This window comes from Ischnura elegans, chromosome 3, assembly GCF_921293095.1.
Source record: "Ischnura elegans chromosome 3, ioIscEleg1.1, whole genome shotgun sequence".
Classification (NCBI taxonomy): domain Eukaryota; kingdom Metazoa; phylum Arthropoda; class Insecta; order Odonata; family Coenagrionidae; genus Ischnura; species Ischnura elegans.
The window spans coordinates 96844154-96858960 of NC_060248.1; positions in this window are offsets into that span (position 1 = coordinate 96844154).

Consider the following 14807-nt stretch of genomic DNA (forward strand, 5'->3'; position numbering starts at 1 on the left):
GGAAACCGTCCACAATTACCTCCCTCCCAGATAGCAACACGTGAAAGGACATAAGAAAAGTTCAATGTCAGCACCTTCACCTGAAAAATTACTTGGGATGTAAAAATGCTATGGTCAACACATTACAGACTCAAATAAATAAGAAAACCCACCTTGACATTGAATTATTTGGCATTAACTAAAGTTTTCCATGCTCAAAAGTCTACTATTACACACAATAAGAGGACACTGTTATTGACGATTGTAGTGATCCAATTCTTGTCTGGTAGATCATTTGTGGTGATGGCCTCCTGGATCCAACTCTTCCTGGTTGAAGGAAGATGAAGGCTGGGGATAGCACTTAAAAGTGTAAATGCCTTATCGGCTCGAGTATGTATTTTGCCAACTACCATCAAACGTGGAATGGGATTGATATCTTAAACTCAATAGCAATTTGACCTGCATGACTCCTACCCTTCGGAGTCTTTCTTGGAATATGCTCCTTGGTGACAATTATGAGGTTTGGGAACAGTAGAAATTACATCAGACTTTAGAATGGGCATATTATTAATTATGTACAATCATGCAAATGGGAGGGGTATAATTATGAGTCGGCGGAAGTGGGAGAGGGATTGAGAGGGTAAAGGATGGGGGAAGGGGGTGGGGAGGTGGTTGGGATACGTAAGGATTTGGGGTTCGGTTGAAGGTTTGAGAGGGGGGAGGGCTAACAGCGGGGAATGACTCAGGAACTCAATGTCATTCAAAAGATTTTCCTTGCGTTTTCTCCTCCTGGTGATTTCCCATTGCTCGAGTGCGTCGAGCCGACGTCCTTTTCCTTCGAAGGGCAGTTAGGGTTATTTTAGGTTGGAAACTGCATGAATGGTTCTCGTTGATTAGGTGAGTGGCTAGCTGGGATTTGGTGTCTTTCTTATCAAAACATCTTTTGTGCTCTGCTGTACTTTGAAATTCCGACCACTTTGTCCTACCCAGAAATTTTTGAATTCTTACGAATGAAAACAAACCTTACTCACGTATTTTATCGTTGTTTCTTTTCGGGTGGTGGGGCCATTTTCTTGGTTTTACAATTTTATTAAAAATGTGATATTTCCCTGGTATATTTTCTTTGTATTAGAGCCGAATTATGAACAAACATTATGTAAACAAGTTTTAAAACAAATGTTGTACAAATACATAACAAGAATCGGTAAAATTTGTAACTGTAAGAGATTTACCATTTGTATGCCCGATTGCGCTGCCTGTGTAGTAGCTAGTAAGGAAAGCAAACTACTAATTACCTTTCCATCGATCATATTTGGCAGATAACGAACTCGGCGTTTAAGAAACCATGACTATATGGCAGTTATGGTGAAATTTGGCACTTCACATAATCCTCTTCTTTCCTCGATTTTTTTGGTTGACTTGTGAATCCATTAAAGCCGTTAGAGGTGGCAAAACCGAATGCTCTATGCATGTTTCTTCAAGTTACGGTACCCTCAACCACCGCACCTTTCCGCGTCAGATGCAGCGTAACTGATGTGACAATGACGCTATGAGTATCCATATTTTTTCACTTTGTTTGTGGTTTGAATGACCAGAACTGCCACCATATCCCCTATTACAAATTGGAGTATTCAACTTAAAAAAATAACGGTAAAATTCTAAAACAAATATTAAAAGTTGTATTAAATAACAAAATAATTTTTAATACATAACACTGAAAATATCTAAAAAAAAATGAATTAGCCACGAGCAGAAGGTTTAGGATTTCACAATCATCAACGGCAAATTTATTAGAGAATTTGCCATCATATGCTGCACTACAAACGTCTTGTGTTGAAACCATGGTCATGTAAATAAGTGAATTAATATTCATGTAAAAACACGAAGTTTTCTCTTAAATAATTCATCATTGACCTTTGAAAGGAACCAGCTTATTTAATTTTTGCCTCACCACACATTTGTAGAGGCATTAATCACTCCTTTTGTCTCACGATGGCACCTCAATTTCATGTAAAACAACGAAATTAATTTTATTAACATTACAACATGGTTTCCCTCAAAAGACTGCTCGTGGGTATGCTCATTAAGGGTTGAAAATAATTGGATAGTCAACATCTTACCAAGAACTTCGCTGGTCGGGTTGAACACAATGCCACTAACCTTGCAGATGCTGTGCTTCAAAATAAATATCTTTAATACCCTTTCAGAGCATCCACAGATTATAACATCATCAGATGGAAAGATCAAGCCCCCTTTATTTTTAATGTTGATGAGAAGGGGCATCGAGTCCTCACTATTTTCCCTCAAAACAGCCAAACGATCTTCACAAGTAATTGAAGATTCAATTTTTCTAACTACAAACCCTGAAATGTACCTAATGATGTCATATTTAAAGTCTGACACCTTCATCACATCAGGAACTGCATAATTATGCTCTTCCATGACATCAATTTCTTCCTCCACCATTATGCTCCTGTCTGAGGAAATGTTAATGTTTTTGACCACAGAGCATGTTAGAATAGGAACATGATCTATTGGCACACAATTTCCATTTTTGTTTTCCATCAGTTCCTTGTGCACTAAATTCTTTTTAAATTCACTTAACTGACGGAAACTCGGGTTATCATTGCAACCAAACATGGATCTAATAGCACTAAAGAATATTTCCAGGTGGTCCTAGCTCAACTTATATGTTAATATGTATTTTAAAATACATTCGGCTTCGATCCATTTTTCAGAAATGGCCATAAGACTTATCATGCAGACCTCTAACCAACAAAACCAGTTTTACTGGGGCTTGTGGAAATATGAGTCCCATCTCCAAGCTTCAACTTCTGGATGTAATTATCCATTTCATGGAAAAAGCTTTTACTCTCTCTGTATTTCCGCATGTTAATTGGACGTTCACTACCCTTATTGAAAATAGACCCTGAGTTTGAGACATCAAAATGTCTATTGAACACTTATTAATTTAATATAACTATTACAATATTCAAAACCAGAGATCTTTTTTACCTGGCAATATGTCAATGCATCAGCAACAAAGTTGCTGAGTAGGTGAACAGCCAACTTAACCTTCATGATTTGCTGCCTGTAATTGATATGACCAGCTCTTAATTTATTAGCAACATGCAGGCCTTCTTTTCTTTGCAGCTTCTCAAGAGAATCAACAAGGGCCCACTGAATTGCTTGGCCTTCCCGATCAAATAAACATTTTTCCCCCAAATGTATTTCTGACCAGTTTCAGCATGTGACCTGCATCAAGGAATATAGATACTGGCTCTTGAGTGACCGGATGCGGGGAAGAAGTTTGCAAGTTCGCATAATCCATTATATTTCAACCTAAGTTATTAGCTGTGGAAAAATTTACATATGGACCATCAAATGTCATTGATGTAACCTTTAAATTAGGGTGATGTACCCACTCCAAGCATGCTTCCACTAATGAGCATCGCTGTTCCCCGTTAAGGCCATCATTAAAAATATCCAATAGGTTCCTTCCAACTACTATTAAGTCCGACAAGCATGAATACCAATGTCTCTTTTGCAGCAGGCATTTGTTCATCCTCTGCAAAATGTTCACCAAAACGAACATATCCCCCCGTCTCTTTCCCATCAAATTCCACAAACCTTGCAGACATTTCATCAATCACAAGGTTACGAAGAAGAGGAAAAGAATTTCTCTCAGCAGTCAAATGTAATAAATCTTTTGCCTCCTTACAAAACCCAGGCATAAAATTAGGTTTCATAACATTACTGAGGGTACGGGGTATGCATTTTATGACGGTGAAGGTAGGTAAAAGAATAATACATCATCTGTATACTGTTTTCTAGCAGTATCTACTACAATTTTCAAATTTGAGATAGAGACGTAACTTGAAACATATCGACTACGATAATAAAAGCACAACGAATTAAAAAAAGGATGTTTGATGTTTTGTCATTTTTATAAGTCGTCATCGTTCGCAGAGCGCCATTCCTCTTTCAGTCATATACCACACCCCACTCATTTACAATAAGTTAGTGATATTTTATTTAACTACAAACACTTGACATACCAAAATATTCACTAGAAATAATTAATACGGTAATACAACGTATCAGTTTGCCAGATCAGCTAGTGCATCTATAATATTAGTAGTATCCCTGGAACTTCAGAACGAGGGAGGAGGGGGTGAGACTGATTGTCGCCAAGCCTATAGAACCGGGGGACGGGGAGAATACCTCACCTGTGCTATGGAGACGAAGTGGGGTTTCCTAGTGGGGGGGGGGGGGCGCCGCCCCCTTGTTCTATGGAAACGAGAGGTTGTTTTAGCCCTCTTAAGCGATTTTGGAGCTGGGGGGTGGTTGAGAGGAATTTGTTGTCCTCTAAGTGTCACTTTTAGGTGCTATTAGACAATCGGTCGTTATTTTCCCGTTGGAAGAGGTTGGGAAAACTGTCGAAGGGTGTTTGGGGGTTTAGTATGATGGTGTAGAGAAGCCACACAGGGATTTTATTATTATTTTATCCCGAAGGGAGATGTCTTTCCACGCTCGTCAGGCATTAACCGAACTAAGTTGTTACATACTCCGTTTGAAGAAATTTAGAGATGCGTGCCTTCGCATCGAAACTATGCGTCGAGAAATTGAATAAATTTTAATATGAGGGTTCTTGATTTCTCGGAAAATTGGCATTGTCCAGGTACCCTGCTGGCACTTAAACTGGATTAATCAAATAATTCGAAGGAGCATGTTGAAAACGATATTTAAAAGCCCCGCCTAAATATGCCGTTGAACTAGGAAGTTGCATAATTAAAAAGGCGCGGGAAGGAAGACGAACTGGTCAATGTTGCCTTCATCTGGGACCGTTACTAACATTCGTCCAGTGGATTCCTGCTCTATTGTCGTCACCGGAATAAGTTTAAACGTATTGGTAGCTACAATTTCAGCATGCATGGTCCTCATAAAATGACTCAAATTAACAATGGAGTCGTCACTATCGGGTACTTGATTTGGAGTGAAACCAGCCAAATTCAAAAAGGCTCGTTGCTCTGAACCAACTAAAGTAGCAGGTCGATACCCCAAAATCAACATGCTTGGATTATCAGCGTTAGCGTTACCTGGGACAATTGCGTCAGGCAAGTCCCAATGTGGATCGTAACGTGCGTGCGTTTGAATATCCATTTTCTGTGGGTACCGGGACATGAGGGGATAGCCGGGAATGAGATAGCAGACGCTATGGCCAAGGAAGCTCTGAATAACGAAGTTCTTGTCTCAACGCTGGTTCCCCACGAGGACTTACGAGCATCTCTAAGAAACGTGGTATTTGGAAAATGGAGGGAGTCATGGAGGATTCTAAATAATAACAAGCTCCGTGGCATCAAGGACACGGTAGCAGCGTGGCCCTCCTCAGCTCGTAGTAATCGGAGAGAGGAAGTAGTACTTACACGATTGAGGATAGGGCACAACCCCCTGACCCATGCGTATCTCTTTACTGAAGAGAAGGAACCTCCCCAATGTGGGGATTGTAAATGTCCATTAAGTATTAGACACATCATGCTAGATTGTGTTAAGTACCGCGAAGCGCGAAGACGAAATAATCTAGGGGGAGACCTAAAAACCCTTTTAGGAGACCACCCTACCAACTTAATCTGTACATTTCGGTTTCTCAGAGAAATAAACATTTTTAATAAAGTCTAATTATGTACACTCTTTGAACGAAGACATCAGATGCAGTAGATTACTTTATACATAACTTTTGTAATTAAATCGCTCAGTAGTGGTGCAAAATGACCTTGCCGTCGACGCACCCCAAATCCAAATACTACTACTACTACTACGTGCGTGGGCAGTAAACTCTAAACATTGCCGGATGTATTCTAGAAACATTGCGGGGCAAGGGTACATCCAATACAGATGATTTGTCTAGGGAGAAATCCTGCCAAACCAACCTAGGCCAGGAACTCCTTTTTCTTCAATGTCAAATAGTTTATGTCAAGTCGATTAAAATAAACAATGCGACCATACGGAATAGTGACATTCCCCATGCCGTTAAGATAGGCTTGAATAGGGGAAGGGACGTCATAATTGGCTTGTGAAACGGCGTTGATAAAGTACCTTTCTTCATACTCAATGTGAAAGCCATTCGTATCCTTCAGCTGCAGAATGCGTGCGTACTCCAAAACCGAGTCATAGTAGGCGTAGGATGCATAGTGGATTTTTTTTTACTGAAACCGTAGTTTCTAGCAGGCAGGTCTTCGAATGTTGATTCCATCATTTAGGTCCAGCCCTCGCAGCCGGGATCTATCTCTTGTCTATCAGCAAGAGGTGCCAGCTCTCCTCCTGCATCGGAACAGACCGCCTCACGGTACAGCGGGTCGTTCCGTTCCGCACTTGCTACCTTCGATAGGTGCTCGGTGAGGGAGGCGCACTGTTGCCACTCTCCCTTTGTGGTCTAGGCCCCTCCACGTTCGTGCGCGGCTGGGGTTGTCGCCGCCCACCACGTCCATTCTGACGTGCTTCAGGGTTATTCCTCCATTCTTGCTTTCTACCCTGGCTCCGCGGTCATAGTAACCGCGAGGCTGATAACCTCCATCTCCGTGATTATGGAACTTATCGTCCACATTGTCCCTTGATCGGCATCCGCCTCCACAGTTTCTCTTGGAAACACACAGTTTTACAAAACTGAGAAAAGGGGGAAATCAGAGAGTTCTTTTCACAGAACTTTATTTTGCTTTTATTTCAACTCAGCTAAATCCTCGTAATAAGATATTATGCTGTTGAAAATTTCGGCGCTACATCTATTGCAAAGAGTGCACGCGCAAGAACGGGTAGTGCTAATTCTCTCCACTGTAAACACGCAGGCTTGACTATCGGTTGAAAGTTGCGGGTATCTTTCAACCACTTCAGCCATTATGGCCTCTATGCAATCAGTGCACGCCACACAGGTACACTGACTCTGCGAAGTAGTAGGGACTACATCGCTGCTGAGGAGGAGTTGCGAGTGATTTCCACGTCTCGGCTCCGACGCCTCGATTTACTGGCATTCCCACCCGCCAGCAGGCTCGTCGACGATTACATTGTTCGCCGAGCTGTCCATCTCTTCTACGATGGTTGCGAGATGCGCGGAGGACTAGAATCCATCTAGAAAATCCCGGTCCGCCGCTACGCGCGCGCGCTTGTGTGTGTGTGTGTGTGGAAATATTAAATTAAATAAAAAATATGGAAAAATTTGCATAGTATAGGTATGTATGTAGACGTAAATAAAAAAAATGTTTAAATAAAAATTAACGTTTCTTCTCCACATCATTCATCATCAGCTCTCCGCTTTTTAAACCCGTATGGTAGGGTATCGTAGTACAGGGCTCGTTTCCTCTTCGTGTAAGCACTCTGAAGAGTTAAGTCTCCTCGCGAGTGGCAACATCGTGCTTATTAGTTCTGTATATTCGATGTTTATATGTTAGTCGCCGCCCAGGAGCGCCTGCGGGACCATCGATTTCAAAGTATCGAAGCACACCACTTCGTCGTTGAAGGAATTTATTGTGACACCACTGAATTTACACACTCTTTTCTCGAATGCTGGAATAATTTTGGAGCGAACTATGTATGCATGGTTTTTGGGACCACCAGATATGTATTCGGAAATATATCACCCCTCCCCTAAGGGCGAGAGTTTATCAGACATGTCGCCGAGGTAGTCTCCCAGTGGAGGCATCCACTCTCTGGGGTGCTGCTTGAACAATACTGAGTCTGTATCGTAGTACAAGGTCCAGCGTTCTAGTTTTTCCTAATATTTGTGCAACTCCAGTTGCATAAATACTAAGTGTTTCCCACAGTGCCAGCAAATTTCGGCCTTAGTCGCGCTACTGCCTCCTTACACCTCGCGTTCGACCGTTGCACAGTGGGCTGAAATCGAAAAAAGCTGGCCAAAAATGATTTTTTTCACTTTTTAATTTGGAAAAAACTAATATATTTTCAAATTATAGAATGATCATTGACCACATTACTGAAATAATTTTATTTATAACTAATTTTTTTAAAGCAGGAGACATCTGTCAATTTAATGAAAAATGATCGCAAAATTTTTTCCCCATTTTTTGAAAAACTTGACGGAAGTTTTTTTCTACTGTTGCGTTATGTTTAAAAATGCCTAAATTTAAATCATTACATAATAGAAATTGACATTTTTACAATCCATTGTAGTGAAAGTTTTAATTATAGCGATAATATTTATAAGTTTTATTTAAACAATTAAAATGTCCTATTTTTCACGTATTCTTAGCATAATGTAGAGAAAAACTTGATGTTTTTCACTTTGCTTCACGAAGTGTTTAGCACCACGTTATAAAATGAAGTGTCAACTTTAGTTATCAATTGAAAAATCCTGCCCCAATTTGCCACCCCGCCTCTCCCATCAAGTTACGTGCATGAATGTCCAACCGCCCGACGCGGTGGTTAGATGCTAACCTTTGTTCAGACTTAGCTGTAGTCGACGATAATTCGCCAAAAGTGAGGCGAAATTAGAGTTGTCTACTCTTATATACTCTGTATACATTTAGCATGCCATGTTAGTCTTATTGTTCCAATTTTTCCAAGGGCACATTACGATTTCCTTCATAAGTCATATAATGGACTCAACGATTGCGCCGGCAAGTCAGATTCTTGTCCCGGGAAGCGGGCGGCTGCAAAGAATTATATATTAATTCTTGGAAAGCCCAGTTCTTAACACTACACACTTGCATATTCTGCTATCCGTACTCTTCTAGACCTTTTATAACTCCCATCAGCTCAGACACTGGAAAGGGCACACGTGTGGCGGAGCGCCGCCCGCACAGTGGCGGCGGGCACTACCCTGCCGACCACGTTAATCCCTATTGTGCCCGAAAACCCAACCACCGTGTTATGATTCTTATCTGGCGTTAAAGAAGTTCTGTACTCGTTTCATAATTGTCCCTTTGTAGAAATGCCGCTTATTGCTTTATTGCCTCGATCTATGAAAGAGTTATTGCACTGTTGAGGATCGCTTCCCTTCGCACGGGGTTTTCCACAAATGCTTCTCTCCAATTGGTTGAAAACTATTCTCTTCCACAATTTTACCGAGAAAATTATTCATTTTGTCTTCGTGAGTGCGAAAGAATGTGCGTGCTTGTGCTATGGAGGCGAAGAGCGAGGATTTTTTCCCCTATATCGTGACATTTCAGCGTTGAGGCCGAACTAAGTACCACTAGTGAAGGATATCTCGGAACGATAAAAAGGTACGTTTTCCAAGTAAAATATCTCTGTGATCGTGTGTATTGTTTAGGGAAATATGTTCTAATTTCGCATTCCTTACGCGGTGATTTAGATTGTTAATATTTCGGATGAGAGAAAATGGAGCGCATAAAAGTAACCTGCAAAGAAATACATGACGTTATTGTTAATGAAAGTGGAAATTTGCTGTCTTCAAAACGTGAATTGGCCCTTCAATATCTTTCAGATAAGTTAAAATTGGGGAAAGACGAGAAGACAAAGGAAATGTTGAAGAATGTCATGGATAAATACGTTTTCAATGGGTATATCCAGATATGGAAAGAATGCAAGAGAACCAGTGTCAGGTTTGTAGTAAAATTTCGATGTTGTTTAGAGAAGGATATACCGCTCCCAACAGATATGCATGAATCTCTTCTTGAGACTCCTTGTCAAAGCATGGTCAAGTCAAGGAACACAGCCCGACGTATTTTCTGAACCTAAGCTAACATCAGAAATTACCGGTATGTTTACCATCAAAAAGTCATATTATATAGATTTTTATTTATTAATTCCAAAATTTGTTATGAATATTTAAAATTTTTTGGAAGAAGGATTTGGTGAGGACTTTTTTTCCTTTTTAAATAGGCATTAGCGAGGAACTCATCTCAAGGTTTGTTTTTATTTTAAAAGCTCTGACATCTGGACTTGAGATAGATTACGCCAATTTCAGCGAGTACTGCTCAGAAACTGCATCCCTTTTTGTGGATATGTATCCGTGATACTACATGTCTCCCACGGTGCACAAAGTGCAGTTTCATGCAGCATCACTTGCCAAGGTAGCAGTGCTTCCAATTGGCCAATTTTCTTAGGAGGGCTTTGGAATCTGTCCACAAAGATATCAAAAGATTCGGAGCGCACCACACGCGAAAAATTTTGCGCTTAGAAGAAATGGGAGATCTTTTCCGAAGGCTCCTCCTTACTTCGGATTATCTAATATCCAATAGTTATGTATGTAGGTACATATGCTAAAAGAAATGTTTCAAACGATATACGAAACTTACTTGTATTAGAGGAGCCAACTTCTGATGAGGACAGTGACGGCAGGGAATCCGATGAAAACTGGTAGTGGGCTGGTAAATTTATCCCTAATGTTTTCCTATGTTTTATATATTTATGTTAATATATTATGGTTCATAAATAATTTTATGTGGCATTTTGGTTTATGGTATAAATTTTTTGCTAGGTGATTTCTTATGTGTGTCCTTTCAAAGTGTTAACGCAAAATTAGTTGACTAAATCATTAATAATGTTTAAAAAAATAATTTATGTATTTTGTATGAACATTTTTATTTAAATTATTAAATTTCATGGTAAACTACTTACTTTTTTATTCCTAACTATAAATTTCAATCAAAAGTTCCCTCTTAACTGAAGCCGTCCAAATAGTCGATTTTTGCTTTTTTTTCGTCTCCGCGAATTTGTTTAAAACATTTCCCAGGATCACTTTTTCGGCAAAAAGTCTTTATATTCATGTTATATAACCCAAATATGAATAGTAGGAAAAATTTCGTCGAGCTAATTATAAAAATATGGAAGATATGATTTTTGGCCAGCTTTTTTCGATTTCAGCCCACTGTGCGTTGGGACATTGCTAAACTCGCGAAGTAAAGCAATCAGGACCAATGAGAAGTTTGGGTTTCCAAATCCCCATTGATGTGGTTACTGTTTTAGTATCAATAACGGGTAATTTGATGTAAACATATACCGTAAATTCTTCAAAATCAATAAAAGAAACTGATATTTCAAATTTTGGTGTTATGTGATCAAACAATCTTTTGTCTGGATATCGCATATCGAGCCACTTTTTTTGAGACTGATAAGGCATCAGATAACTCTTAATGTGGCCCTGGAAAAATCTATCGAGAGAGAATGCTCTATCTGATACTAGTTCTTGAAGAAAATTGGACACCATCAATTTTAAACCATCTTGAGTAAGAGCGTTTGCCATGGCATCCCTGAATTTAAGCTCAAATTCATGAATGTTGTCAATCGCCATTGAATTTAATTACAGTGACTTTTGATAATGTGTTTACCATTTCCATATCACTGTCTTGTAAAAGATTAATTTGCCTATCAATTTCATCCTTGTACTGGGCAAAAGCATGATCATGTAAAGTAAATGTAACAGCTTCCATCGTCCCCATTACACCAGTGTTGGGGGCAATGCCCCCATGTTCCCTCCTCCACCCCCCAGGGTTTCAAGTGGGACTTATCTCCCGGGGGCTGCTTTTCTAAGCCTTTATTTGAGTTAGCCGTTTAATGAGTTTTGCGTTTTTGCGATTTCGTGGTTCAAGTTTATCCCGGCTTACGCCGGGCTGGTGTCCCCCTCACCATCCGCAATGCGTTTGGTTCATTGGGAAATCGGCTTACTCAGGCTTTTCTTGGTTCGTGTTATCTTTGATTTATTTTCATTTCCAGGATTTTATTCATGAGGCATTTTGTTTGTTTAATTATTTTCTTGTTCATTAAGTCTGGTCTGTTAAAATTAAGTTTGTTCTGTGCCAGTGTATTTTTAATTTCTGTTCTCCATGGCTCCAGAGCTTCACATTCTTTCAATAGATGCCATGCATGTTCTATTGAGTTTTTGCAGAATATGCACTTGTCTGAATCACTTAAGTTGAAGGTTTTTAGTTTGCCTCGAAAGTCCCCGTGCCCAGTCACAAACTGTACAGTCGAATGGTCTAGGTCTCGTGCTTTGATTGCTATTCTGTCTTTAACGTTGTTAAAATATTTAAAAGTTTCCCGGCCTTTAGTAGAAGTATTCCACTGCTCTTGCCATCTGGCAAGAGTCTCTTCCCTCAGTCGCTTTCGCTCGGGACCGCTGTCTGCGTTCGTCATTTTTAGTTTAAAAATTGCTCTTCTTTCCTCTACTAGAAGGTCGATTGGGATGCATCCCGCTAAAACACATAAAGCCTGGGTGGAAACGGTCCGGTAGGCTTTGGTCACAATTAAAAGAGCTACCCTCTGTGCGCGAAGCATACTTTCGCGGCTCTTTCTCCTGGTTTTAATTTCATCACCCCAGGCCTCGCTGCCGTAGAGCATGAGTTGCTCGGCCAATCCCACATACAATTTCCTTAGTGACTCGCATGTGTATCCTTGATTTGTTCTGGCAAGTCTAGCGAGCGGGATAAAGGTTTCTTTGATTCTTTTGATTACATATTTGCAATGGTCGTCGAATTTTAGGGTTTCACTCACTATCACCCCCAGATATTTAATGCGCTCACTGAATTTTATGTTCTTATTATCCATTTTTAGTATTGGTTTTCTTTGCAATTTTCCTTTTAGTATTGTAAATTCTGTTTTGGCTTTAGAGAACTCCAGTTTGTTTGCTTTTCCCCATTTTGTAACTTTAAGCAGTGCCTCATTGCTTCTGGTTTCAATTTCTAATCGGCTGTCCCCTTTAATGAGGAGAAGAGCGTCATCAGCATATGCAACTATTTGTGATTCAGTGGGTAACTCGAGGTTTAAGAAATCGTTGAAGATCAAATTCCAGAATAAGGGACCCAACACTGAGCCTTGGGGACAGCCTTTGCTTAGTTTTCGTTACCGTTGTATCATTGATTTCTAAGGTGGTACGGCGATTGTGAAAATAATCCTTTACGACGTTGTAGATGTTTCTGGAGCAGTTGTTAGACAGTAATTCATTGAGTATAATCGGCCACCAGGCGTTGTCAAAAGCTCCGGAGATGTCTAAGAAAATTCCTACTACGTATTTCTGTGGAGAATTTTTGACGTTTTCTATCATGTAGTTGATTGCGTCTACGGTCCCTTTTCCTTCCATGAATCCGAATTGTTGTTTATTGAAGTATTGGTTGGAGTCTAATTCTTGAGTTATTCTTTTTGAGAGTAGCTTTTCGTAGACTTTTCCAAGTGCTGGGAGTAAGGTGATGGGGCGGTATGATTTGGGTTCTGATAGATTTTTGTTTGGTTTTGGGAATATTTTTAGTATGCCGATTTTCCATTCTTCGGGGAATATTTCGTTTTGTAAGAGATCGTTATAGATTTTGAGCATTTCATATTTTATGAACGGGTAAGCATGTTTAATCATTTCGGATTGGATTTCGTCGTGGCCAGGTGCTTTATTATTGTTTAGCTTCCGGATTATTTCACTTAATTCATTTAATTCAAAGGGCGCCGTCGTTTTCACACTTGAGTAATTTTGATTTTGTTTTATTTCGTAGTATTCGCTGTGCTTCGTTATCGTCGATTTCGTTGTCTGGGGGGAGTAGTGTTTCCAACAGTAAATCGACAGTTTCCTTTTCACTTAATGTGAATTCACCGTTGGGTTTTTTAAGGGTACATGGTATTACTGATTGATTTTTCTTGCGAATTAAACTGTAGGCATAGTCCCACGGATTTTCATTTCCTTTAGTTACTATTTTCTCCCAGCTGACACGTTTTGCATCTTTGATTTCGTTGTTGTATTCGTTTCTTTTTCTCCTGTATTCCTGGCGCCAGAATTCCACATTATAAGCCTGAATTTTCACTTTTTTCCCAAGTTTCTTTTTTATTTTCTTGCATTCTTTCCTTAGCTTTGTTAATTTGTCACTCCACCATGGGACGTTCTTAGATTTTTGGTTTTTCCTGGGAATACACTTGACACATGCCTCATGAATTATTTTAGTTAGATTTTCAGCACTATTCGCTTCTTTACTTTTGTCTTTTATTTCATTTTCGAATTGGTCCCAATTTGCCTTGGCAATATTGAAGTTTCTGTGGTTTGAGGTTTTGTTTGGCGGTGGAGCTTCTAAAATTTGAAATAGTATGAGTCGATGATCACTCACAGTTTCTTCATCGCTTATTATCCAATCATTGACTTCGTCGTTTTTAAAACCTTTGGTTAGAGTAACATCAATGTTGCTAAAACCATTCGGGCCTGCGTACGTCGTCAAGTCATTAAAACAATTCTCCACCGTCAAATCATAAAATAAAATCTTCAAGCGTGTCTCCGCGGTCGTCATTTTCTCTGTTAAACCAGAGTGTTGATTTTGCGTTGGCGTCAGCAAACAAGATAATCCTACACTCTTTAAAGGTACTTAGAACCTTTTCTATTTCGATCAGAAACGGGTCAATTGCATCAGAGAACTTGAAGTAGCTATTTATTATAATTATTTCCTTTTTGTTCTTCATTGTTATTTTCACTGTCACAGTTTTAGCATTTGTGAATTGGGTTAGAATTGTGATACTCAGGTTCTTATTTCTACACACTGTTGCGGCCCATATTTCACTGGAGTTCACGTCCCCATTACAATCAGATTTCCAAAATTTTTCCTCAAGGTTCTCCCACCACATTTAGCTACTGATTTTAACGAGCTTATGGACATCTTTTTGAACAGCCAAGGTTCCTCAGAGAAATAAATATTTTTAATAAAGTCTAATTATGCACACTCTTTGTACGAAGACATCGCAGGCAGTGGATCACTTTCTACTTAAGTATTGTGATTACATCACACAGTAGTGGTGCAAAATGAATCTAGCCGTCGACGCACCCAAAATCCAAACACTACTACTACTTCATCAGCGACATGAGCGTATCCTCACCCGACACCGAACTGCCCTTT